This window comes from Physeter macrocephalus, chromosome 8 (assembly GCF_002837175.3).
Source record: "Physeter macrocephalus isolate SW-GA chromosome 8, ASM283717v5, whole genome shotgun sequence".
In the NCBI taxonomy this organism is placed as follows: Eukaryota; Metazoa; Chordata; class Mammalia; order Artiodactyla; family Physeteridae; genus Physeter; species Physeter macrocephalus.
In genome coordinates this window covers 6,689,060-6,713,404 of record NC_041221.1, presented here as the reverse complement: position 1 = coordinate 6,713,404, position 24,345 = coordinate 6,689,060, and the positions used below count along the sequence as shown (strand labels likewise).

The 24,345-nt window shown below is 41.3% G+C and overlaps 1 protein-coding gene across 15 annotated transcripts in view; it reads left to right on the top strand.

Annotated features, from left to right (window-relative positions):
• SETD4 (SET domain containing 4) overlaps positions 1–24,345 on the top strand; it is a 468,053-nt gene that overhangs the window by 127,771 nt on the left and 315,937 nt on the right. For 2 of the 15 annotated variants that reach the window (XR_008618007.1, XR_003680791.2), the window contains one exon: positions 5,044–6,059. The exons of the other annotated variants lie outside the window; for them this stretch is intronic. The gene's annotated coding sequence lies outside the window, so the exon portion shown is untranslated. Of the gene's footprint in view, positions 1–5,043; positions 6,060–24,345 lie in introns of those variants that run through there. 15 annotated transcript variants of the gene reach the window in all.

Sequence of the window (24,345 nt, the reverse complement as noted above, 5' to 3'; positions counted from 1 at the left end):
CACATAGTTACAATTCTTTTTGGTTAAAATTTTAAAAATCTAATGTCTCAACAGTTTTCAGAAAGTATACTTTATAAAATGTACAAGAAAATTATTAAGACCTCAACTAGGTAAGTAGGGAAAGAATAAATAATTCACAAAGGGAGAAAGTACACATTAAGAAAACCTTGAAAAAACGTTTAGCTTCATGGATAAACAGACAATAATGATCATATCCTAACATTTATTATAAATATGGGATACAAACTTAAAATCTTACTTAGAAAGTTGGTATAACCATTTTTTAGATATAGTATGACCACAACTATTTAAAAATGTGTGGAATAAAAAAGACCAAGTCATAGAATAAATGTTAATAGTGATTGTCTTTGGATGAAGAGTTTGTGGGTGATTGTTTTTCTGTTTTTGGATTTTCTATATTTTTGGAAAAATGAACAGTGAGCTACATTAACTCAGAAGCAATGTGGGTTAGTGGAAGGAACACAGAAGTTAGAGTCAAACCTGGTTTGAATCCTGATTTTGCTACTTAAAGGCCTTGAGAATGTGGGTACGTCGGCACCTCAGTTACCTTATATGCCAAATCGGAATAGCGAACTAATTTTGTAGATGTTTGGGAGATAATTAAGTGATACAATAAATCACTTTGGAAGCACCTGGCACCAGTTATATTTAACATTATCTTTCTTAGAAGATGTGGCGCTTGCCCTTGGAATTTTTATCATCTCCTTAGAGAGACAAGATTAAAATACATTAATGAACAAAGTACTGAGAGTAGTGGGACCTCACTGTAGCTATTGTAGGAGTTCAGAGGAGGTGAATAAAGGTGGAAGAAAGCCGAGGAAAGTTCTAAGAGGCAGGTGGGATTTTGCTTTCATTCAACAATGAATACGTTGAATGTGTAGACACCATTCTAATCATTTTGGATGCACATTCATCAGAATATTTATTAAGCATCTACCACATGCCAGGTATTGTTCTGGGAACTGGTGGTAGAGGAGAGAACAGAATAGACCAAAATACCTGCTTTCATGGAGCTCGTATTCTAGTGGAGGGAGCCAGATAATAAATCAGCAGGCAAAGTGTGTATACATTAGTGCTGTGGTGAAAACACAGCAGGATGTGTGTATGTGTATGTTGCAATGTTAGGTAAGGTCACTAAGGTGCTTACTGCTCCCACACAAAGATGAATAAGAGATCTCCATGCCTTCTAACAGCTCACTGGGGAAGAGAGTCTCAAAAACACAATGGTTAGCAGTCAGCAGGGCAAGTGCTATTCTATAAACCCAAGAGGATGAAAGACAGACTGACAGACTTTGCCTGGGGGCTTAGGGAGGTCTTCACAGAAGAGGGGATGCTTCAGCAGAACCTTGAAGTGGGGCAGCAGTTCCCGAGGCAAAGGAGAGTAGGAGGGTGCCGCAAATGAAGGGAGTATGTCCAAGGGCACTGGAACGTGATCGGGTGTGGAGTCTTGCAGGACACTGGGGTGAATTGGGAGCATAGGGTAGGGAGGGTTTGGAAGGTAGTTGGGGACCTGAACGTGAAAGGCTCTTCTCAATGGAGACGGAAAGGTTTGGATTTTATCCTATAGGTGAGGGAGGTTGCAGAGTTATTTAGTCAGGGATATGCCTGAATATTCCTAGCATTGGAAATCAGACGGGTAGTGACCTCATTAACTGAGATGCAGAAGACAGTGGCAGAGAAAGTTGAGAGGAGAAGGGAGATGAAAGTGAAAGAGGAAAGAGGGTGAGAGAAGGGAAGGTTCTGAGTTCATTGAGGGTCTGCAGGGTCTCCTGGTGGAGTGCCCAGTGCGGCCGGATGGTGATGCTGAGCTGAGTCAAGTCAGGAGGAAGGGTCTAGATCTGAGTGCACCTCAAGCCTGTAACTGGATCCGCCGTCCTAGGGTAGTTGACTCCACCCCCTAAACCCCAATATCTTGATTAGATTAAATCAAAATCTTGAAAAAATCAAAACACGGCACCCGTTTACCCTTCTGTAATGTGGAGCCTGTGGCTTCTCTTACAGGGAAGTTAGATAAATAGGAGAATACAGTAAGTCCCCTACATACGAACAAGTTCCGTTCTGAGAGCACGATCGTTAAGTCCAATTTGTTCGTAAGTCCAACAGAGTTAGCCTAGGTACCCAACTAACACAATTGGCTGTGTAGTACTGCACTGTAATAGGTTTATAATACTTTTCACACAGATAATACATAATAAACAAACACAAAAAATAAAACATTTTAAATCTTACAGTACAGTACCTTGAAAAGTACAGTAGTACAGTCCAACAGCTGGCATGCAGGGGCTGGCATCGAGTGCACAGGCAAGAAGAGTTACTGACTGGAGGAGGAAGAGGAGGTGGGAGATGGTAGAGCCGAAGGGTTGTCAGCAATAGGAGACGGAGGGCAAGCTGCAATTTCACCCACACCTGACGTTGATGGCACAGGTTCTGGTTCCTTGCTGGATTCAATTTTATCTACCCTCTTGAAAAAAACAATCCGGTGGTGTCTGGGTAGTAGCTCTTTTTTTCTCGTCAAAGATGACATGGTAGCACTGGGTTGCATTCTGAACGGCTGCTGCAACCTTCGCGTACCGTGCTACATTTGGGTCCTGTGCCTCAAAAACGAACAGTGCCTCCTTCTTTTTCAAAAATTAATTAATTCGTTAATTAATTTTTGGCTGCGTTGGGTCTTTGTTGCTGTGCGTGGATTTTCTCTAGTTGCGGCGAGTGGGTTTGTCATTGCGGTGGCTTCTCTTGTTGCGGAGCACGGGCTCTAGGTGCGCAGGCTTCAGTAGTTGTGGCACAAAGGCTCAGTAGTTGTGGCTCACAGGCTCTAGAGCGCAGGCTCAGTAGTTGTGGTGCATGGGCTTAGTTGCCCCACAGCATGTGGGATCTTCCAAGACCAGGGATCAAACCCATGTCTCCTGCATTGGCAGGCGGATTCTTAATAACCACTGCGCCACCAGGGAAGCCCCAACAGTGCCTCCTCATATAAAGAAAATCCCCTTGCCATTTCCTGCATCGTGAATCTCTTCAGTTCTTCAGTTACTTCTTCTTCCTCTTGTCTCTCTTCGTCCTTTCTCTGGGCCTCCAATTCCATCAAGTCTTCATTAGTAAGCTACACAAAGTAAGTACACAAAAGCACAGCCGCTTGTAGAGGATGCACACGCGTGACAGTGTACGCCAGGCACGTGAACTGACTTACGTGATTGGACATACGAACGCACATTCTCATCTTTGAAAGTTTGCAACGTGAAGGTTCGTATGTAGGGGTCTTAGTGTATCTATGCTCTGCCACTCACACTGATTATTTCCCAGCTAGGTTTTCTACTTATGGGTTTTAAAAGTATCATTACACAATTTTTTTTTTTTTTTTTAGTGAAGGAAATTAAAAGTAGGCGCATAGACTCATAGAAGCCAAGGTCATCCCTTTCTCCCACTTCACAACCCTCCTTTGTTAGATGCTTGTGTTTTCTGTACATTTTCCTAGCTTTCAGAAGTAACTTTTGGCCATTTTCTTCAAGTTGCAAATCCCTAAGGCCTGAACATTTACAGTGTGTTATTCCTGGGGGGCCCCATTCCCTTTCATTCCAAGTCTGTTCTGGCTTCCTTACCTGAATTGCCTGCCGGTGACATTTAGGCTTTTGTCTCAGGACCCCTGAATCCAGAAAACTGGTCAACCCTCTCCCAACAAGATTTTGACCTAAGTTATCCATTAACTATTTTTCTTTTTCTTTTAAAAAACTGTAAGTTTATTTGAGCAAAAATCTGTTCCAGCTGGGCAGCGCAAAACCGGAAGTGCCTGGGACTGCCCCCAGCGCCTCCACCTTCAGCTCTTTTCCGTGATTCCTTTCCTTCTTGAAGGATATCTTTTGGCTGCCGTGGTCCTGAAGGGGTTGGTGTAGCCCCTCTCTCTTTCACACTCTCTGGCTGGCTGTTGTCTCTCTGTGCGCGTGTGTGCGTGTGTGTGTGTGTGTGTGTGTGTGTCCATGACTCTTTCTCCAGAGGCTGCTGGTTGGAGTGAGCTGGTCCAGCCCCCCACTGGGAGGAGGGCGGTTTCCTCCCCACAGGGGCAGAGCTGCTGTCACTTAGTGAGGTTAACTGCCTTGTCAGGTGCTGATGTTTTTGCTTCCCTTCCTGTTTCAATTGGAATGAACCACATTTGAAAATATTTCCATCCTTTTAGTGACTACCTTGAATAACACATATTTTTCATTAATATTTACCATAACCAACATTAACCTTGCTCTTTTTCTTTTCTTTTTAAAATTAGCACAATTACTTCGATTATTATCTAGTTTCCCTCAGTCTCCAGACTTAGTTTCATTAAAATGGATTCCTGCCCAGGTAAATTCAGAAATAGTCTTTCTAATTTCTGGAGACTCAGAATTCATTGGTGGACATAGAAAACAAATGTATGGTTACCAAAGGGGAAAGGGGGGAGGGATAAATTAGGAGTATGGGGTTAACAGTTACACACCACTATATATAAAATAAACAACAAGGATTTGCTGTAGAGCACAGGGAACTAGATTCAGTATCTTGTAATAACCTATAATGGAAAAGAATCTGAAAAAAGAATATATATATATATATATGTATGACTAAATCACTTTGCTGTACACCTGAAACTAACACAATATTGTAAATCAACCATAGTTCAATTAAAAAGGAAGTTATAAAAAAAATCTCCCAGTCTGGAAGGTTTCCAGACTAAATATAGAAACTTGAGACAAAAAAAGAACTCATTAGGGGAAAAATGAAAATTATGGTGGAAAAGTGTAGAGAGCTGCCTAATAGATTACTCCAGACTATTTTCAATGGACTTCCTCCTCAACTCTCCTCCTCCAAACCATGCTAATTACAGAGGGGTCTCCAACGCTGAGCTTTTAGTTAGTTCAAGTATTTTATAACAATTCTTCGAAATAGGAGAAAGGAACCAGTGTCTCCATGATATATTGAGTTTTGTAATTCCAAGAGACTATTGTCTACTAAAAATCAACCTTCTCTGCCCTCTCTCTCATGCCCTTTTAATGGATTAAGGGAGAATCATTACAAAACAGTGGAATTTCAAGACAGCTGCGTTCACATGCCTGCTTTCTGAGTGGTTGGTGGCCACCTGCTGCTGAGAAGCTGTTTCAAAGCGGAACTGGACTAACTTCCCTTTTGAGCAAGAGTTGCTGCATGAAAGTGACATCAATCAAAATTCCTCACACAGTCGCATCCTCTGTATGAGTGTGCTTCCTCGAAGACCTCTGGGCACACACTGAAGGTGTTAGGCAGAGCCCTTTCAAAATCCAGACGTGTTTTCCAAACAAATGCCAGATTTCCTGGGACTGTTGGTCACAGTCGCCTAGTCCACAAATATAGTGCATCTAAGATCGTCTGTCTGGATAATCTTCCCTTTTCAGTGCTTATTTAAAGTGGAAGTGATGTTATCCAGACCCTGCATATGAATGAGATCATGTCATGAAGTTTCGTTCTGATGTTGTTTTCTCCCAGTCCTGCGGTGACATCAGGATCTGAACACAGATGGATGGCTTCGATGACATTTGAAGGTCCCTGCCATTTCTAACCTTCCATGATTGTGGGGAAATCACTGGGGAGAAGAGGATGTCACGTAAGGTGGCAGGTCAACCCGTCTAGTCATTCGCAGTCATGGCAAGATACCATGGAACCATTGTTAGTGTGCTCTGAAAAGGCTTCTCTTTTGCTTTTTTCAGAAATAGATTTTATTTTTTTAGAGAAGTTTTACTGCACAGCAAAACTGAGCAGGATGTACAGGGATTTCCCATATACCCCCTCAACTCCGCATGCGTGGACTCCCCCGCCATCAGCATCTCCCACCAAAGTGCTGCACTTGTTACAATGAATGGACCTCCACTGACACATCAAAATCACCCGAAGTCCATAGTTTACCTTACAGTTCACTCCTGGTGTTGTATATTTTATGGGTTTGGCCAAATGTTTAATAGCATGTATCCACCATTATGATGTCAGAGTAGTTTTGCTGTGTGTTGTTGCTTTTAAAAAATATATATTTTGCTGTGTATAGAATGATTTCCTTAAGGTCCTACCTGAGAAGATGAATGGTTGAATTCTATTTTTCTGCTAAGATTTTGGGCAGGAGAATGTTTTTCATGAATGTCTCATGAATTGTTAGTGGATATTTTCTGACAGAAGGGTTCCATGACCGTATGAGTTTGTAAAATTCTGGAGAAAAATCTGATGGAGTCATCATTGGGTATTTACATCACTATTCTGATTCGGACATACAAATATAAGATTTCTAGGTCAACTTAATTATCTAATTAAACCTAAATTTCACTTCTGAGAGAGTGATGAAGAAATGAACCATGGACGTCCTAGCAATCTGTCCTCATATCTGTTTTTATTTTATTTTATTATTATTTTTTTTTGCGGTACGCGGGCCTCTCACTGCTGTGGCCTCTCCCGTTGCGGAGCACAGGCTCCGGACGCGCAGGCTCAGCGGCCATGGCTCACGGGCCCAGCCGCTCCGCGGCATGTGGGACCTTCCCGGACCGGGGCACGAACCCGTGTCCCCTGCATCGGCAGGCGGACTCTCAACCACTGCGCCACCAGGGAAGCCCTCATATCTGTTTTTAAATTAGCATTCCCTTAAGGATTTCATCCACTCATTTGTTTATTTGTTCATTTAACAATTATCTATTTTGTGCCTTCCCTGTGCCAATACTTAGGGACACACTGCACCTTAACAAAAGGGAGAGCGTGGCAGAGGTGGCCAGTCACTGCCCTCCTTCTTTAGTATTGTTGAGCGATCGGCAGCCCAGGACAAAGACTTTCCCATATTCTCTTGCGTGAGGAGTGCCGCGAAACTAAGTTCTGGCCAATGGGATCTGACCTTGAGGGGCTGTGGACAGGGGCTGTTATTTGGCCTCTGTGGACTGGCCTAGGCGTATACGTATCAGTAACTGGCAAAATGGAAGCCATGTATTTTGAATGACAGAGGAGGAAGTCAGAGATGGGACTTTGATGATATGGGGTGGCATAGCACTCTTTAAATACTTACGATTAGACCATTATGTGAAAGAAATAACTTCTCTCAGTTTAAGACAGTTACTTTGGCCGTTGTTACAGCAGCCAAATCAGTAACCTAACTAACTGATCTAGAAAGGATTTCCAGTGATCAGGCCTTGTCATAAGATTGGGTAGATGAGACACCCATCTTATAGAGAGGTAAGAGACTTGAAGGAGGTAAGTCAAACTGTCTAATGACTGTCTCAGTTTATGTAAAAGGTCTGACTATTGAAAGGGAACATTTAGTCACTTAAACTGCTTATCCCCCCATGTTGAAGGAGGAAAAGACCTAAGGAACTGAAGTTCCTTTGAATGATAGTGGAGAGAAGGCACAGATTCTTTTCACTCTTTTAGCCAGCATTCATAGAGAAAAAAGGCCAGCTTTCGGTACAACAGCTGAAGTAAGTAAGCCCCGTAAGCCCCGGTGTATGGGCAGTTGACATGGATTTAGAGGTTTTAAAACAACCAACATCTATTTTCCTAATTCCTCCTATACATCTTTGTAAAGCACATTCTGGTATTGTAAACTTTCTTCTCTCAGTTCGCTACCTCTATCCACAACCTAGTGGCCATAGGGAAACACACAAGTATATGTTTAGATGTGGGTTAGGCATAAAAGAGCTTTTCTTCTTCAACAAGGAAAAAAAGCTCCTCTATTTATTACTAAATGCGACATTTTAGATCTGAGTAGACAGCAAGGACCTTGTGAAAATGTGCTAAGCTTCCACATAGTTAACAAGATGTCACTTTGTGAGAGAATTTTCATAATTAATGAACCAGTTCAATTTGCTCTGCCGTTTGACTTTGATTACTATGTCATGGAGTATTCCCACGGGGACTCTTTCCAGCTGGTTTGGGGAGCTCTTATGTCCATATCCTGTGCGTGTGCGTGGATCAGAGCTCTGGCATCCAATATCTGCCTCGTTAGGTCAGGGAATAGCCGTGCAAACTCAGTGACAATCCTGAGATCCCGCAGCAGGCCAGCACGTGACCCACATGGACAAACCCAAACCCAACAAGCATAAAATCCAAACCAAAGCTATTTGGAAAAGGGGTTGCCCCACTCACTGCCTATTTTATGGAGTCTTAGAAGGAGAATTTATATAATTAAACTTTTATTCCTGATTCTGCCATGGATTTGGCAGGCTGAATGAAATGACTTTAGCATCATCTTTAAACATCTGGTTAAAATTTGCTTCATTGCAAATGCAGTTTAGGGGGATAAATGTTTTGTATGACAAGGTGAATCGATCGGTTTCCAATCAGTGCAATTTTCTGTTAGAAACCACTGTAGGTATCTCAAAGAAGGAATTTGATACAGGCGTATCTTGGAGATGTTGTGGGTTTGGTTCCAGACCACTGCAATAAAGTGAATGTTGCAATAAAGTGAGTCACACGAATTTTTTGGTTTCCCAGTGCATATGTAAAAGGTATGTTTACATTATTTTGTAGTCTTTTAGGTGTGCAATAGCATTATACCCCCCAAAACAATGTATATACCTTAATTAAAAAATACTTTGTTGCTAAAAAATGCTAACCATCATCTGAGCCTTCAGTGAGTCATAATAGTAGCATCGAAGATCACTGATCACAGAGCACCATAACAAATATAATAGTAATGGGAAAATTTGAAATATTGCAAGAATTGCCGAAACGTGACACAAAGACATGGAGTGAGCAAATGCTGTTGGGAAAATGGCACCAATAGACTTGCTCAACACGTGGTTGCCATGAACCTCCAATTTGTAAAGCATGCAATATTTGCAAAGTGCTATAAAATGAGGTGTGCTTCCTACAGAGAATATGCAGGACATGATTTGAGAGGGATGAAGGAGGAAAAATGAGGAGGCAGGGTTACCTAAAGATTAGTAACTGCGGGAAGCCACTATCCCCTTAGGCTTTTTAAAAGAAATTAATTAATTAATGATTTTTATCGGAGTATAGTTGCTTTACGATGTTGTGTTAGTTTCTGCTGTACAATGAAGTGAATCAGCTATACGTATACATATAGCCCCTCCCTCTTGGACCTCCCTCCCACCCCCTCATCCCACCCATCCATCTGGGTCATCACAGAGCACCGAGCTGAGCTCCCTGTGCTATACAGCAGGTTCCCACTAACTAGCTGTTTTACACATGGTAGCGTATTAGGCTTGAAGAGGCCACAAGGAACATGGCGGGACTCTCAGCTTTGGTTTTCTTGGCCACGAAACTGTTGTTGCTAAAACTGAGCTGACTTAGCAGAAACCCAGAAGCCACAGCGCTGCCTTTGCTGCTGCTGACGCTGTTGCCAGAAGCACTGCAAGAAGGTGGAAAAATAGCATCTCCCTTCCCTCACCTTCCGGTTTGCTGCTGGTGCCTCCCATTGGTAGAACCCAGCAGGGGGCTGGTTGGCCAGGGAACCTGGGAAATGTGGTTTTCACGCTTTCTGCCCCAAGGCCAGACGGGAGAATAAAGAAGGGAGAGAGTGGAGCATAGGGACAAAAGACTCTAGTCAGCACCCGTTTCCAAGGACATATCCTACATAAATTTAAAGTAGATGCACATTACTTGATTAAATTAATGAATGAGATACATTTGGTTACTAGTTAAGATATCACTTCTTTAAACCCGTCTCTGTGGAATCATATAACATTATAATCTAGCATATACATACAACTCTGAAGTTGTATAGATGCTAATGGATAATATAGTTAAAAGGTTCATGTTAATATTTATTCAGACTAATTATCCAACTGGCTTTATTGGTAAGAAACAAGACCCAAACAATCCTTTACATCCTAGGTCTTGGCCATGCCAATCCCGTCTTTCTACGATAACAAAAAAGGACCAAATTTAAACAGAAAAGGTAGAGAAGGAATGAGATGAAACATCTTCCACTTTGGATGAGAACCCAGGTGGCCCCTCGCCTGCGCAGGTATCCTCCCAAAGGCATCCCTAGCCCAACGATACCTTGGAGAGATGTGAAATGCTCAAGGACTTATTGCTTCTCGGTGGATTTCTGGTGGTCAAAGCAAGTCAAGGACGTGGACACTTGAGGGAACAGACATAAAACCTCTGCCCCACTTTGTGGCCCAGCACTGTTTAATATCCCTATTAACAAAGAGAAAAAAAGCCTCCTGGTCTTAGTGGCATTGTATAAACAGGACTGGGTAATTTTCTTTTATTGAATTTATTCCTATCTCTTCATGTGGGCCTGAGAAGTGGGTCTGGAGGGCATGTTCCTTCTTGGTTGGAGGTGACTTGACAGACTAGCAATTAGTGTCCTTACAAGCCCAGTTGTACAGCTGGAAGATCTAGGCGGCTGCTAACTCTGGAGCAGCCTGGACGAGTGGGAGCAGTTGAGACCACACTGAGGAGCCAGGGAACTATAGACAAGTAATCTGCAGGGGGAAGAGGTCCCTTTGATCTTTGCACCAGACAGCAATTTCAGCAGAAGCAGAGTCGACTTGGTATTTTTTTACTGCAGGGGAATAGGCAAGACTGACTTGTATGTGTAGGGGTTGCCAAGAGGAAGTAAAGATGAGCTTTAGCTTACCTGCATCTTAAGCTGTGCAAAGAAAAAAGGTTCACGTTTTTGTTAAATAGAAATGATCTAAATATTTAATAAAGGCAAATCATTTGTTATTTAATGTTTTTAATCACGTGGCCAGTTTCAGCTCATGTAAGATCAGATGCTTGCTGGTAATGGCTATTTTCTTTTTGATCCTTGGGGTGGGCTCCAAACATTCAATTATTTTTGTTAAATTCAGTACAGTGCTTACCCTCAGATTTCCCTGGAAGCATCTGCTGTCAGGCTCCAGGGAGACAACGGATTTTTACGTGTGCCTTTGGACATGCTTCTGGTTTATCATTATGCCCATTTGAAATGTCATAAAGGCTGTTTATATAGAGACTGGTCCAAGGAAGAAAGTGGATCTGGATGAAGGGCATCTGCTCATGTCCTTTGTCTTGGTTACAAGACAGGCATCCCATCAAAAGCCGTTCTGACTCCGTTAGGAGCAGCAGACGCCTTGGTGCCTTTGGAAAAGTTAACGGAAGCTGCCAGAAGGCCTGTCTGTGAGTCTTCTTGGTTAAGCACCTAATTCAGCACATCAGAATTTACTTTCAGAATCGCAGTCAATTCTTGAACTAAATAAGTTATGGACCCTCTAATTGGATGGGATGTAGGGCGTTTATGATAGCCACTGAAATTTGATTTTTCAGCATATACCAAAGGGCTATCAATCAATAAATAAAGAGGGAATGAACAAAATAAATTCTCTGCTTATGGCCATTGATTTCCTGGTAGAATTCCCCTTTTTCTAGTGTCTCCAGGAAATGTCTCCCTTGCTTGTGTGTGTGTCTGCCAGGCCTGCCAGTTCTTAGTCAGCTATGGGAGAGGTTGTGTTCAGAAGCACACACCATGTGACATGTCAGGCAGATCAAAGCAGGGATTTCAGGGCTGACTACAAGGGGAAATGGTTAGTGATTAATAAAAGGATGTGGAATTGGTCATGTTGACTGAAAGAGACCAGAACCTTGGCGAAAGTCTCCCAGAGGCTGCCAAGATAAAAAGAGTGGCCGCGATGAGTTATTTCGGGTGAAGCTTGCAGGTGTTAATGCCTCTGGGTGAGGGGAGCTGAGTAAGACATTGACTCTCTCACCCAGGCCATGGACTCGCCTATTATAAGAGCCTCTTCAGCTCCAGCCATAGTTTTGGTTTGTTTTGAAATGGAGCTTTTAGGGGCCATCGGGGACCTACAACAACTTGATAATGATGTTTAATTCTGAGAGTCAAGCTGTGGTTTCTCATTTACCATTTCTGGCTTTTCATTGCTTCACGTCAATATGTTTTGTTTCCAGACTGAAGATCAAAGAAACTTCTCCCTTGCACTTGCTCACTTTTCTCCCCTCTGTGCGTTCTAATGCACTGATGAAACCAAATAAATCCCCTGGGAACATATGTGTCTCCTGGCTTCTCCACCATAGCTGTAGCCACTGCGCACTTTTTGGTAGCTTAGTAGTGAGGAGTAGAATGTGGGAAGGGAGGTGACACAGAAAATGGAACTTGGGAAAAAGCATATTAGAGGCAAGTCCCATCTCAGCAAGGGGACTTAGCAAGTCTCACATAACCAGGTTAAGATCTGGAGCTGTAGAAGTCTGGATGCTGCTGTGTGTGAGTGCATGTGTGTGTGTGCGTGTGCGTGTGTGTGTGTGTGTGTGTATTCTTGGGAGTTGGCAAACAAATCATAGAAACTCCAAATAAATTTTCCACTGATTGCTTGGGAGACTTGTGATCTTATCTATTGCCTCATTGAGTTTTTAAGCCACTTTCCCAAGGGAGCGTTGATGTTTGATCTCTTTTGCAATCTTCATAAGTATCTCAGCACGTGATGTCTCTGTAAGGAGTAGATTCTGTTGATCCTAACCAAGGCACAGTGCAGTTTCTTAACCTCTGAATGATGTTTTCGCCCTTGTTCTTTGCCCTCCTTCAGTCCTCTTCCAGCTCCTGCCAACCTCCAAATAGACCAATGTTGTGGACAACATGGCAAGCTGGGAAAGTGTGGAGGGATGTGTTGGTTCATCTTCAGAGCAGACTTGAACTTTATGGGTAATCTTGTGTATTAAGAATGGTTGGGGGTAAATAATGATGGATGTTAAAATGATAAGCAGTTATGGGCACTGGGGACATGGGTGTTTGTTAATTTCTCTGTACTCCTCTGTAATTTCAAACCATAAAAATGTCAGTTGAGGGATTGGAAGGCTGATGTGGAGAGCAATAAAAAAGGACAAACTGACAAACGTACGCTGGGTGCTTCAGACCTTTACGGAGAAATATCCGCATCTCCTATGTATCAGTTCTCATGTGCCATGTAACGCCACATAGTAGCACCCCGAAAGCCACTGACTGAGAACTATAATTAATATTGATTGCTCTTGTGCCTATGGATGTGGCTAGGACGGTCCTGTTCCAAGACCTCCCCTGGGGCTGACGTTAACCACGGGGTAAGCTGAGGCAGGTTCTTCTCCAGGTGGTGGCAGAGGTGCAGGAGGAAAATGGAAACAAGGGGAGCTTCTTAGGCTTAGGCTGGGAAGTGGCACACTTTCCTTCCACCCACTTGCCATGACCAAGGCAAGTCCTATGGCCAAGTCCAAAGTCAACATGCAAGAAAAAAATGGTATGGTCAAGGATATGGATGCAGAGAGGGGTTAAGATTTGGCCAATCTTTATATATATATGGAGAGAGAGAGAGAGACAGAGACAGACTCCATTCTACATATAAAATCATCTCTGTAAATACAATTAAAATATAAGAATATAATGTATTTCGTTATATTACGTACTATGTATAGTATACATAGTTACTAATATAGCAGTCTAGGTGATTCCATGTGTGTGCGATTCTAGTTCATGTATCTGTCTATAAGATTCCAGTGAGAATGCTTCCATCTGTCTTTCTCAGAGTTCTTTTTGGCTTAGTCACTGTGATATGGGGTTGGGGAGTTTGTAGCTGCCCTGTTAGATGATGATTTCCTTTGGGACAGAAACAACATCCTAAACTTTTCATCTGTGATGATATATATATATATTTTAAAATAAATTTATTTATTTAATTTATTTATCTTTGGCTGCGTTGCGTCTTCGTTGCTGCACACGGGCTTTCTCTAGTTGTGTCGAGCAGGGGCTACTCTTCGTTGTGGTGCGTGGGCTTCTCATTGTGATGGCTTCTCTTGTTGTGGAGCATGGGCTCTAGACGTGCAGGCTTCAGTAGTTGTGGCACACGGGCTCAGTAGTTGTGGCTCGCGGGCTCTAGAGCGCAGGCTCAGCAGTTGTGGCTCACGGGCCCAGCCGCTCCGTGGCATGTGGGATCTTCCCGGACCAGGGCTCGAACCCGTGTCCCCTGCATCGGCAGGCGAATTCTTAACCACTGCGCCACCAGGGAAGTCCCTGTGATTATATTTCTGATTCACTGGCCCCTGGCAAGTCCCCGCTAGCTTCCTGGGTCAGCAGCTTCCATGATTTTCAGGCACAATCCTCTCAGGTTGAGCTGGAGGAGACAAGACTGCATTTAAGCCAGGGATGAGAGTCTTTCACAGAAACTCTTAGCAGTAAGGACATTTTGTTTACGGACAGGGAATAGTACTACGTCTGGGTCAGCCGTGTCTGTCCACACCTCCTCCTTGAGACTCTCCCAGCAGTGATGGAGCTGCCTGGGTCTCTCCTTCCCTAGATGCCCACCTGGTAGCAGGCCACAAGGAGGCTACTGGTGCCCCATGAAAACAGCATGTGGTAGCCAGCTGGTCTGACTTCCTCTGTATCAACTGGGCAGCGTCCTGGTAATGTAGACAGACACCTTACTTTGGCACTTTGTTGGCTCTCGGGAAATATTACAGAATGTGCTGGGAAAACTTTAATGTGGAAGGAGAGGGACAAAGAACTACTACACACGAGGAGAACTGGGGTGCAGTGATGGAGGGGGGACATGCTGGTGTGACACCAAGAGAGGGCTATTTCAGGTGGATGAGGGAGGGAGGGGAGGAGGGGCAGCTTCTCTGAGGAGATGACATTTCAACTGAGTTCAGTGTAACAGGGAGGAATCAGTCATGCAAAGACCTGGGGGAAGAGATGTCAGGGTCGGGAGACCATCAGGTGTAAACATCTCTCAAGGGAGTAACAATCTACCCTAAAATCTCCCACTTCCAAAGGTAACCTTCTCCGATATACCCATACTTTCTTGTGTTTCAAAAGGAAGCATTCTTTCAGAGCCCATGAGTGCACTAAGGAAGACCTTCTTCTAACAGGATTGGTTATTTATTTTTTTAAATAAACTTTACCTTTTAGAGCAGTTTTAGGTTCACAGCAAAATTGAGTAGAGGGTTCAGAGATTTCCCATACACACCCTGCCCCGACACATGCATGGCTTCCCCACCACCGATAGCCCTGGCCAGAGGGTACATTTGTTACAGTTGATGAACCTACCTTGACATGTCATCATCACCCAGAGTTCATACTTTACATCAGGGTTCACTCTTGGCGCTGTACCTTCTATGGGTTTGGACCAATGTATCATGACACGTATCCACCATTGTAGTGGATACAGAGTAGTTTCACTGCCCTAAAAATTCTCTGATTGGTTATTTTCAAATACAGTGAAACTTCACAAATGTCATTTACATAGCAAAAGAAGAGCAGCCAAGTACAGCTTTTTTCGTTTTTCCTCTTTCTTTAAGATTGTAAAGGTCTTTGACGTGTGAAAGGCGGGCTTTTATTAACTCGGCATTTGTATCATAAACATAATTCCCAGACAAGCAGGAAAGTCCCAGAATTCTGAGTCATTGATGTTTGAATAGATGTTTTGTAAGGCCAGGCATTTGCTTTCACAAATAAAGCATTGATGAGCTCAACAGTTGCTTGAAATGAACCGGGAAAGTTTTATAATATGCACTTGGCCTTCAGAAGACAGTGCTGTGATTTATAACAATTTTCCCCTCTTTAATCTGTATTCAAATTACAAGAAAATTTCTCTCTTTGGCCACCTGTCTTGGTCAGTGCTCAGTGTGAGGGAGACCCATATCTGAAAATAGAAAAACAGTTAAGCAAGTTCATGTGGAAAAATAAGATATTCACCTGACAGACGCTAGATATCTGCTATTGGTATGTGGGCTGCAGGGCTGCAGTGGTGTCTTCTTTCATGTTGGGGGGTTTAAGAAAATGAAGAAGGATTCTCTTTGTGAAATACCACTTTGGCAGATGTATAATCTGCCAAAAGAAATGGTTCTTTCTTTTTTTTTTTTTAAATAAAGTGAATGGTGTTTTTTTAAAAAAATTATTTATTTAATTTAATTTTAGTTTTGAAATGAACCGGGAAAGTTTTATAATATGCACTTGGCCTTCAGAAGACAGTGCTGTGATTTATAACAATTTTCCCCTCTTTAATCTGTATTCAAATTACAAGAAAATTTCTCTCTTTGGCCACCTGTCTTGGTCAGTGCTCAGTGTGAGGGAGACCCATATCTGAAAATAGAAAAACAGTTAAGCAAGTTCATGTGGAAAAATAAGATATTCACCTGACAGACGCTAGATATCTGCTATTGGTATGTGGGCTGCAGGGCTGCAGTGGTGTCTTCTTTCATGTTGGGGGGTTTAAGAAAATGAAGAAGGATTCTCTTTGTGAAATACCACTTTGGCAGATGTATAATCTGCCAAAAGAAATGGTTCTTTCTTTTTTTTTTTTTAAATAAAGTGAATGGTGTTTTTTTAAAAAAATTATTTATTTAATTTATTTTTAGTTTTGGCTGCATTGGGTCTTTGTTGCTGCACGCGGGCTTTTCTCTAGTTGTGGTGAGGGGGGGCTACTCTTCGTTGCAGTGCACGGGCTTCTCATTGCGGTGGCTTCTTTTGTTGCTGAGCACGGGCTCAGTAGTTGTGGCTCACGAGCTTAGTTGCTCCGCGGCATGTGGGATCTTCCCTGGCCAGGGCTTGAACCCGTGTCCCCTGCATTGGCAGGCGGATTCTTAACCACTGTGCCACCAGGGAAGCCCCAAAATGGTTATTTCTTATTGCAGGCTGCTGGTAACACAGCTGAAATGTTTTAATACACTAGTGTACTTCATTAATAGAAAGGTCTAAAAATAGAACTGGAGAGCTCAAAAGGGGGCGGAGAATTAGGTAGTTCAGGCTCCAGTCTCTGACTTTTGAGAATGAAATACCTCATGAGGACTTTGCCAACAGCAGATTGTGGGCAACAGTAGCTATTCGCATTGAAGAGAATGCGATTCAACAAAAGAGAACAGTTCAGCTTGATATAAAGAGCTGGAGTTGGGTTGGGGACTCAGTAGGCAGAAATTGAGGAGATAGGAGAGCCTCTGCGGGAATAAGGTCATAGCATTTCAAATACCCAGGTCATGGGCTTAAGTACCTCCTTTCCTCTCTCTCTCTCCCCTAAACTTTCCATTTTCTTAACCATTCCAAACAGGTTATTCCCTGACTCAAACTGTCCATTTGGGCAAGGAAGTCCACGCTGAGAGACCCCCATTATAGAGGGGAGCGAATACAGCTATCTGTTCCAGGAGGTTAGAGAGGAAAAAACCATGGCCTGAACATGTGGGCACAGCTCCCTTGGCAGTGAGGAATCTCTGAGTCCTCTGTTGTCTGATGAGATCAAATCATCACCACCCTTGAATTTCTGGGTCCTGGAGTGGGTCTCAAGGCTCATGTGCTCCCTCACTGGGTGCAGGATCTCTCTGTAATCACAATACTGACTCTTGTTTGAACCCCTCTGGTGATGGGTAAGTCAGTTCTTTGTGAGTCTGCTCACTCAGCTAGGTCAATCCAACATACAGCATCACGGCAGTACAATGTAACCTCCTGGTAGATTTAACAAAATCCTTACTGCCTGGGGCTCACTCTCAGTGACTCTGATAGACTTGTTCTGGGGAAGGTGCTGACATCAGTATTATTCAAAACTCTGCCCGTGATGCCAATAAACATCCAAGGTTGAAAGCAATGGCTCTGGTGTTTTTTGTACTGATGGAGGTCAGCTTTCCAGGAGCTACCACCCATCTAAGCTAACTCTGTCCTCTGGAGTCAAGTCTATCTCTTCTTTTATGTGACAGCCTTTCAGACATATGAGGTTGCAAACCTGCCCCTAAGTTTGTATCACTTCCCTGAGGTTTTTTCTTCTCCAGGCGAGGCCACTCATTTTCTCAAAAGTTACTCTTATTATGTGGTTTTACTTCCCTCACCATCCTGATCTTAAGCTACATTGTCAGGATGCCACTTACAGTGTGTGTCTCTTCATGCTTTTGTTTCATTGTGAGCTCGCTGTCACCTAAATCCCCTCAATTTTCTCCCACAAAAGGCTTACAGCTTAGTCGGGGAGACAGGCATGCCGACAAACCGAAGCTTCCCCATCCTGTAATTATGAAATTGATTTTTAAAGTCTAAATGCAGGACTTTTATTTACCCTTATTATATTTCATCTTGTTCTGTTTAACTATTTAATTCTATGCTGCAAAAATACTGTAAGAGTTGCCTGCTTGGTAAGGCGTCTTTATATCTTTATCCATGTTATTAATAACAGTAACAGTAAGAGACTCTATTTATTGACTGTAAACACTTATTGACTGGAAGCACCACCAGATTGGATTGAAAGAGACAGAAATAGAGCCCCAACTTCTATGGGTAAGAAGTAGGTTGAGAAGGCTACAGAATCACCAACTAAGTGTTCTTACAGAAAATGAAGGATGCTCAGAGAAAGAGACAAGAGTCCAGAGGGTGCAGCCAAGAGCCACTTGAGCGTCCTGGGCCCTAGAAAGAAACTTGCACCATTTATGCAGCTGGAGCGCAGAATTGCTTTGGACCAGTGCTGACTGCAGCCTCCTGTTTCTCCCCTTTTTGAATGGGAGTGTCTGCTGTGGTTTTTTTGTTTTGCTTGTCCCACCATTGTGTGTGGAGTATGCGTCTGTATGTAGGGGTGAAGATAATTGGTCTCTATAGTTCATAGTATTCCGATGGTGATGAACAACCCTCGGTGAGTTGTTCAAGAAGAGCCACACTCAGAGAGCTTCAGTTATACTTGGACATGACTTAACAAGGATGAGACTTTTGGCTGGTCTTGGGAGGAGTGAGTGTATTTTGCATGTAATACGTGTCCAGAGGCAGGTTGAATCTGGGCGCTGTAGCTGCTTGACCAGTAGAATATGGGGAAGTGACATTGTGCCAGTTTTTAGGCCTAGGCCCGAAGAAGCTGGCAACTTCTGCCTCCTATCTCTTGAGATGCTTATTCTTGGAATCCAGCCACCATGTTGAGAGGAAACTCAAGCTGCCCTATAGAGAAGCTTCCATAGGGGAGGAACCAATTGCCAGAACAATTGCCAGCCAAGTGAGAGAATCACCTTGGAAGTGATGGGTCAGCCCCAGTAGAGCTGCCTCAGCTTATTCCAGGTGGAGCAGAGATGAGTTGTCCCTACTGAGCCCTGCTCAAGATCAGATTCCTGTACACAGCAAATTGTTGTTGAGTTAAACCACAAAGTTTGGAGCAATTTGATTCGCAGTGGTAAGCACAGTGCCAGGCACTGTGCTTCTAACTTTTCATATGTTTTCTTACTTAATCCTCCTAACAGTGCTATGCCATAGGCATTATTTCTCCTCCTGATAGATGAGGAAATCGGGGCTCCATGATTTAGGTACATATGCCGAAGGTCATACAAGTAGTAAATGGCAATACTGGGATTGAAACTGAGCAAAATTGGATTGTGATTCCTGTACACAGCAAATTGTTGTTGAGTTAAACCACAAAGTTTGGAGCAATTTGATTCGCAGTGGTAAGCACAGTGCCAGGCACTGTGCTTCTAACTTTTCATATGTTTTCTTACTTAATCCTCCTAACAGTGCTATGCCATAGGCATTATTTCTCCTCCTGATAGATGAGAAAATCGGGGCTCCATGATTTAGGTACATATGCCGAAGGTCATACAAGCAGTAAATGGCAATACTGGGATTGAAACTGAGCAATATTGGATTGTATCATCCTTTAACCTCTAAAATGCTGAGTAGGACAGAGCTGAGGTAAGAGAGCCAGACAGCCATTTAACAGATACTTACAGAGTGCTTTCTGAGGAGAGAAAAATAAATAGAAAAAAGTGCAAGAAAGTGATAGCTCAGGGAGGAGACAGACATGAAAACAAATAAATACAGTTGAATATGATGTGCCATGATAGCCAAAGTGGAGGGATATGACCACGCTTCCAGTTCTTTCTCTGTAGATTTTCTACCCTCATAGATATATGCACGTTTTAATAAAAAAGTGACAGTGCTCTATAAATATTCTAGGACATTTTTTTCACATCTTTCTCTATCATGTATACAAGCCCACTATTTTAAACTGACGATCATGATTTATTAACCTGTCTCCCCCAAAGATGTTTCTAATTTTTTTTTGCTAGTGCGTGCAATATTGCATCAGATATCTTTATATATATAACACACATGTGAGTGTTTCTTTAGGAATTGTTGGATCAAAGGTAATCATTGTGATTTCTGAAGATTATTACCAGAAAAGCTTTATCAGTTTGTACTTTTTTTTAACCTCTTTATTGGAGCATAATTGCTTTATAATGTTGTGTTTCTGCTGTACAACAAAGTGGATCAGCTATACGTATTATCAGTTTGTACTTTTACCAAGAATGTATGAAAAGGCCAGTTTCCCCCATATTTCATTCTTATGAACACTGCTTTTATCAGTCTGTTAAGTTTTTGCCATGCTGATGGGAGAATAAAGTGTTATTCTTGTTTTAATTTGTAGTTTCCAGATTATCAGAGCATTTCGTTTGCTTTTGGACACTTGTACATATATTTTTGTGGAATTTCTGGTTTACATCCTTTCCTGTTGTCTTTTTTTTAAATCCTTTTCTTCTTATGGATTTGTATGAGTTCTTTAAATAGTCTAGACATTACTCTCATTAATTGTTGCAAAGATTTTCTCCAGGTCTGTTTCTTGTATTTTAATTTTGCTTAAGGAGTCTTTTCTTATGAAAGCATTAAATGTTCATGATAGCAGATCTTTTTTTTAAAAAATAAATTTATTTATTTTATTTTTGGCTGTGTTGGGTCTTCATTCCTGCGCACGGGCTTTCTCTAGTTGTGTCGAGCGGGGGCTCCTCTTCGTTGTGGTGTGCGGGCTTCTCATCGTGGTGGTTTCTGTTGTTGTGGAGCACGGGCTCTAGGCGCGCGGGCTTCAGTAGTTGTGGCACTCGGGCTCAGTAGTTGTGGCTCACACGCTCTACGGCGTAGGCTCAGTAGTTATGGTGCACAGGCTTAGTTGCTCTGCAGCGTGTGGGATCTTCCTGGACCAGGGCTCAAACCCATGTCCCCTGCATTGGCAGGCAGATTCTTAACCACTGCACCACCAGGGAAGCCCTGATAGCAGATCTTTTAATTTTCGTTTTTGGGAATTCTGGTTTTGTCTTGGTTAAGAATGACTTTCTCCAAGGTTATAAATTCTCTGTATTCTCTCCTAATGTTTATAGTTTTTTTTTTTTTTTTTTTTTTTTAAATGCTTAGCCCTTCAACCCATCTGGACTTTGTTTTGGAGTATTCTACATGGAAGGGAAGTCTACCTTAATTTTTCTTAATAAATATCTAATTGTCTCAACACCATTTGTTTATCCATCTTTTCCCCACTGAATTTATAAAAATGTTGTATATCTGGGACTGTTTCTGGACTCTGTTATTTTACTGATTTATTTGTCTATTCCTGTAACAATAGCACACTCTTTTCATTAACTCAGATTTGAAGTATGTTTTGGTATTTAATAGTAGTTCCCTTTAATCTTTTCAAAACAAAGTTCTTATATTTTCTTCTCATGATGAACTTTGAAATCAACTTGCCAGTTCCATAAAAAATTCCATTGGATGCTGATTCAGATTGCATTGAATTTATAGATTAATTTGGGGAGAACTGACATCTTTACAATTTTTTATCTTCCTATCCATAATGACTGCATTTGCATTATTAAAAAAACCAATATCATTACATTTTGTAATAGAGATTTTTTACCCTGGGTCTCAACCCTACAAACTCTGATTTAATTAGTCTTGTTGTGATTCCAATATGCACCCAGGGGACAAAACCATCCTTGTAGTTTTTTTTTTTAAATGTTAGTTCCTGTACATTTTTCACTAGATTTATTTCTAGGTCTATTACATATCTGTTTGTTGCTATTATTCATGGTATTTCTAAAAAGTTCAAGTTAGACTACTACTTTATACCTTATGCCAGAATGAATTATAGATGGCTTAAATAACTAAATATAAAAACTAAACTATGAAAGTATTAGAAGAAAATATCTGAGGCATTCCATTTGTTATTGCTTGTGTATAAGAAAGGTATTGATTTTGTATTTGATATTTTTTAATAGTATTTCCTTCAATTCTCTTGGGACAGCAATTTGTCTACATGTAGGAAAATTTTTATTTTTTTGTCCACATTTATACCTCTTATTTCTTTTACTTTTCTCTCTTTTTAAATAGGACCTATTATATGGAACAAAGAAGGATGGTAGCTGTGATGGTTGTCTTGTTTTCAATCTTAATAGAAACTTTCTAATCTTTCATTATTAAATATGATAATTTCTGTGATAGGCTGCATGATTTTACGTCCTTTTCTACTGTAATAAGATTTTTTTTTGGGGGGGGTCTTGTGCTAACCTTGTCATCTGGTTTTGGAATCAAATTGATGTTAGCTGTGTAGAATGAGTCTGGATTCTCTTTACTTTTGTGTACTTGCAGATAGATGTATAATTTAAGGATTATCAGTTTCTTCATGGAACAGAAATTCATATAAAAGGATTTGGTCTTGGTGCCATTTTTTTGTTTTAAGGATTCAAGCTTTGACTACCTATTAAATTTTTATAAAGGTATTCATCTATTCACATTTTCAGCCTCTTCTTGGATCAATTTTGATTAATCCATATTTTTATAGAAAATCATGCCCTTGAGATTTTAAAAAATTTTATATAGTATTATTTGCTTTTGTCTACTAAAATCTCATATCTAGAGTTAGGCCCCTTTTCCCATTGTTAGGTTAATTAATATTTGAAATATTGATTCCAAATTAATTATTTGGAATTAACTAATCTATTTTTCTTTCACACTTCAAACAAGACTAGAACTTTAGGATTGTTTTCACTAATTTCTCTCTACTCTCCAACCCTGCTGCCTCCCATGTTGAGATCTGGGATTTTTTTATTTTGTTTTGTTTTGTTTTGTTTTTGCGGTACGCGGGCCTCTGGCCTCTCCCGTTGCGGAGCACAGGCTCCGGACGCGCAGGCTCAGCGGCCATGGCTCACGGGCCCAGCCGCTCCGCGGCACGTGGGATCTTCCCGGACCGGGGCGCGAACCCGTGTCCCCTGCATCGGCAGGCGGACTCTCAACCACTGCGCCACCAGGGAAGGCCGAGATCTGGGATTTTTAAGTTGTAGATTATTATTAAAAAATTTTAAAAGATATTTCTAAGTGAACTCTGTTTTATTAGTTTTTCTGTTTACTGTTGATCTATGGGTCCCACCACATTTTCCTGTTTTTGAATTAATTTCTCTTTCTTGCTCGATTAAATCTATTAGAGAAGGCCTGTGTGTGAATCTTTGAATGTCTGTGAAAAATGCCTTTATTTTGTTTTTCCTTTTCAATGTTAATTTGGGTAGGAATCAGATTCTAGGTTCAAAGTAATTGCCCCTCAGCCTTTTAAGGTATTACTCAATTGTCTATTAGCATCATGTCTTGTCAAGGAGAAATTTGATGCTGCTCAGAAGCTCATTCATTTTAAGTAGCCTGTTTTATTCTCTCATGAAGCTCTTAGGATTTTCTTTTTATCTTTGAACTTCTGAATTTTACAACAGTGGGGTTAAAAAAAAATCAAAGAGTAGGTCTTTTGGAAAGTGATGAATAGTTTTAATTCATGTTTCTTCAGCCCTGGGAAATTTTCTTTTGGTTTCTTTATTACTTGTTCTTTTCCATTTCTAGAATTTTTTCTGTTCTCTATTTCTAGAATTTTCATTAGATGGATATTGGCACTTCATACCTTTTAAAAATATATATTTCCCATTTTTCCCTTTTGGTGATATATTCTTAAATAATCCCTTGGCTCAATTATCCAGGTCAACAAGTTACTATTTAACTGTGAACTTTCTCTGACTCCATATATTCACTGAGTGTTTTATTTTCTGAATCAATTCTTACAATTTCTAAGATTTCTCAGATTTTCTTGTGTAGTAGCTGATTCTTTTTTTTTTTTTTAACATTTTATTGGAGTATAATTGCTTTACAATGGTGTGTTAGTTTCTGCTTTATAACAAAGTGAATCAGTTATACATATACACATGTTCCCATATCTCTTCCCTCTTGAGTCTCCCTCCCTCCCACCCTCCCTATCCCACCCCTCTAGGATTCTTAATCTATAGATCTGATAGCCACTCGTATCTTTTCACAACATGAAATCTGTTAATCCTTCTTCTATTTGCACTATAAACTCTGTTGCCTTCAGTATTATTTCTTCTTCATAATGACTTCTGTGCTGCTCTTTCCTTAAGTCTTTGATTCTTTGTTATCTGCTCATCTCATCTTCATTTAGTTTTTTCTTACGGATTTGTATGAGTTCTTTAAATAGTCTAGACATTACTCTCATTAATTGTTGCAAAGATTTTCTCCAAGTCTGTTTCTTGTATTTTAATTTTGCTTAAGGAGTCTTTTCGTATGAAAGCATTAAATGTTCATGATAGCAGATCTTTTTTTTTTTTTTTTTTTTT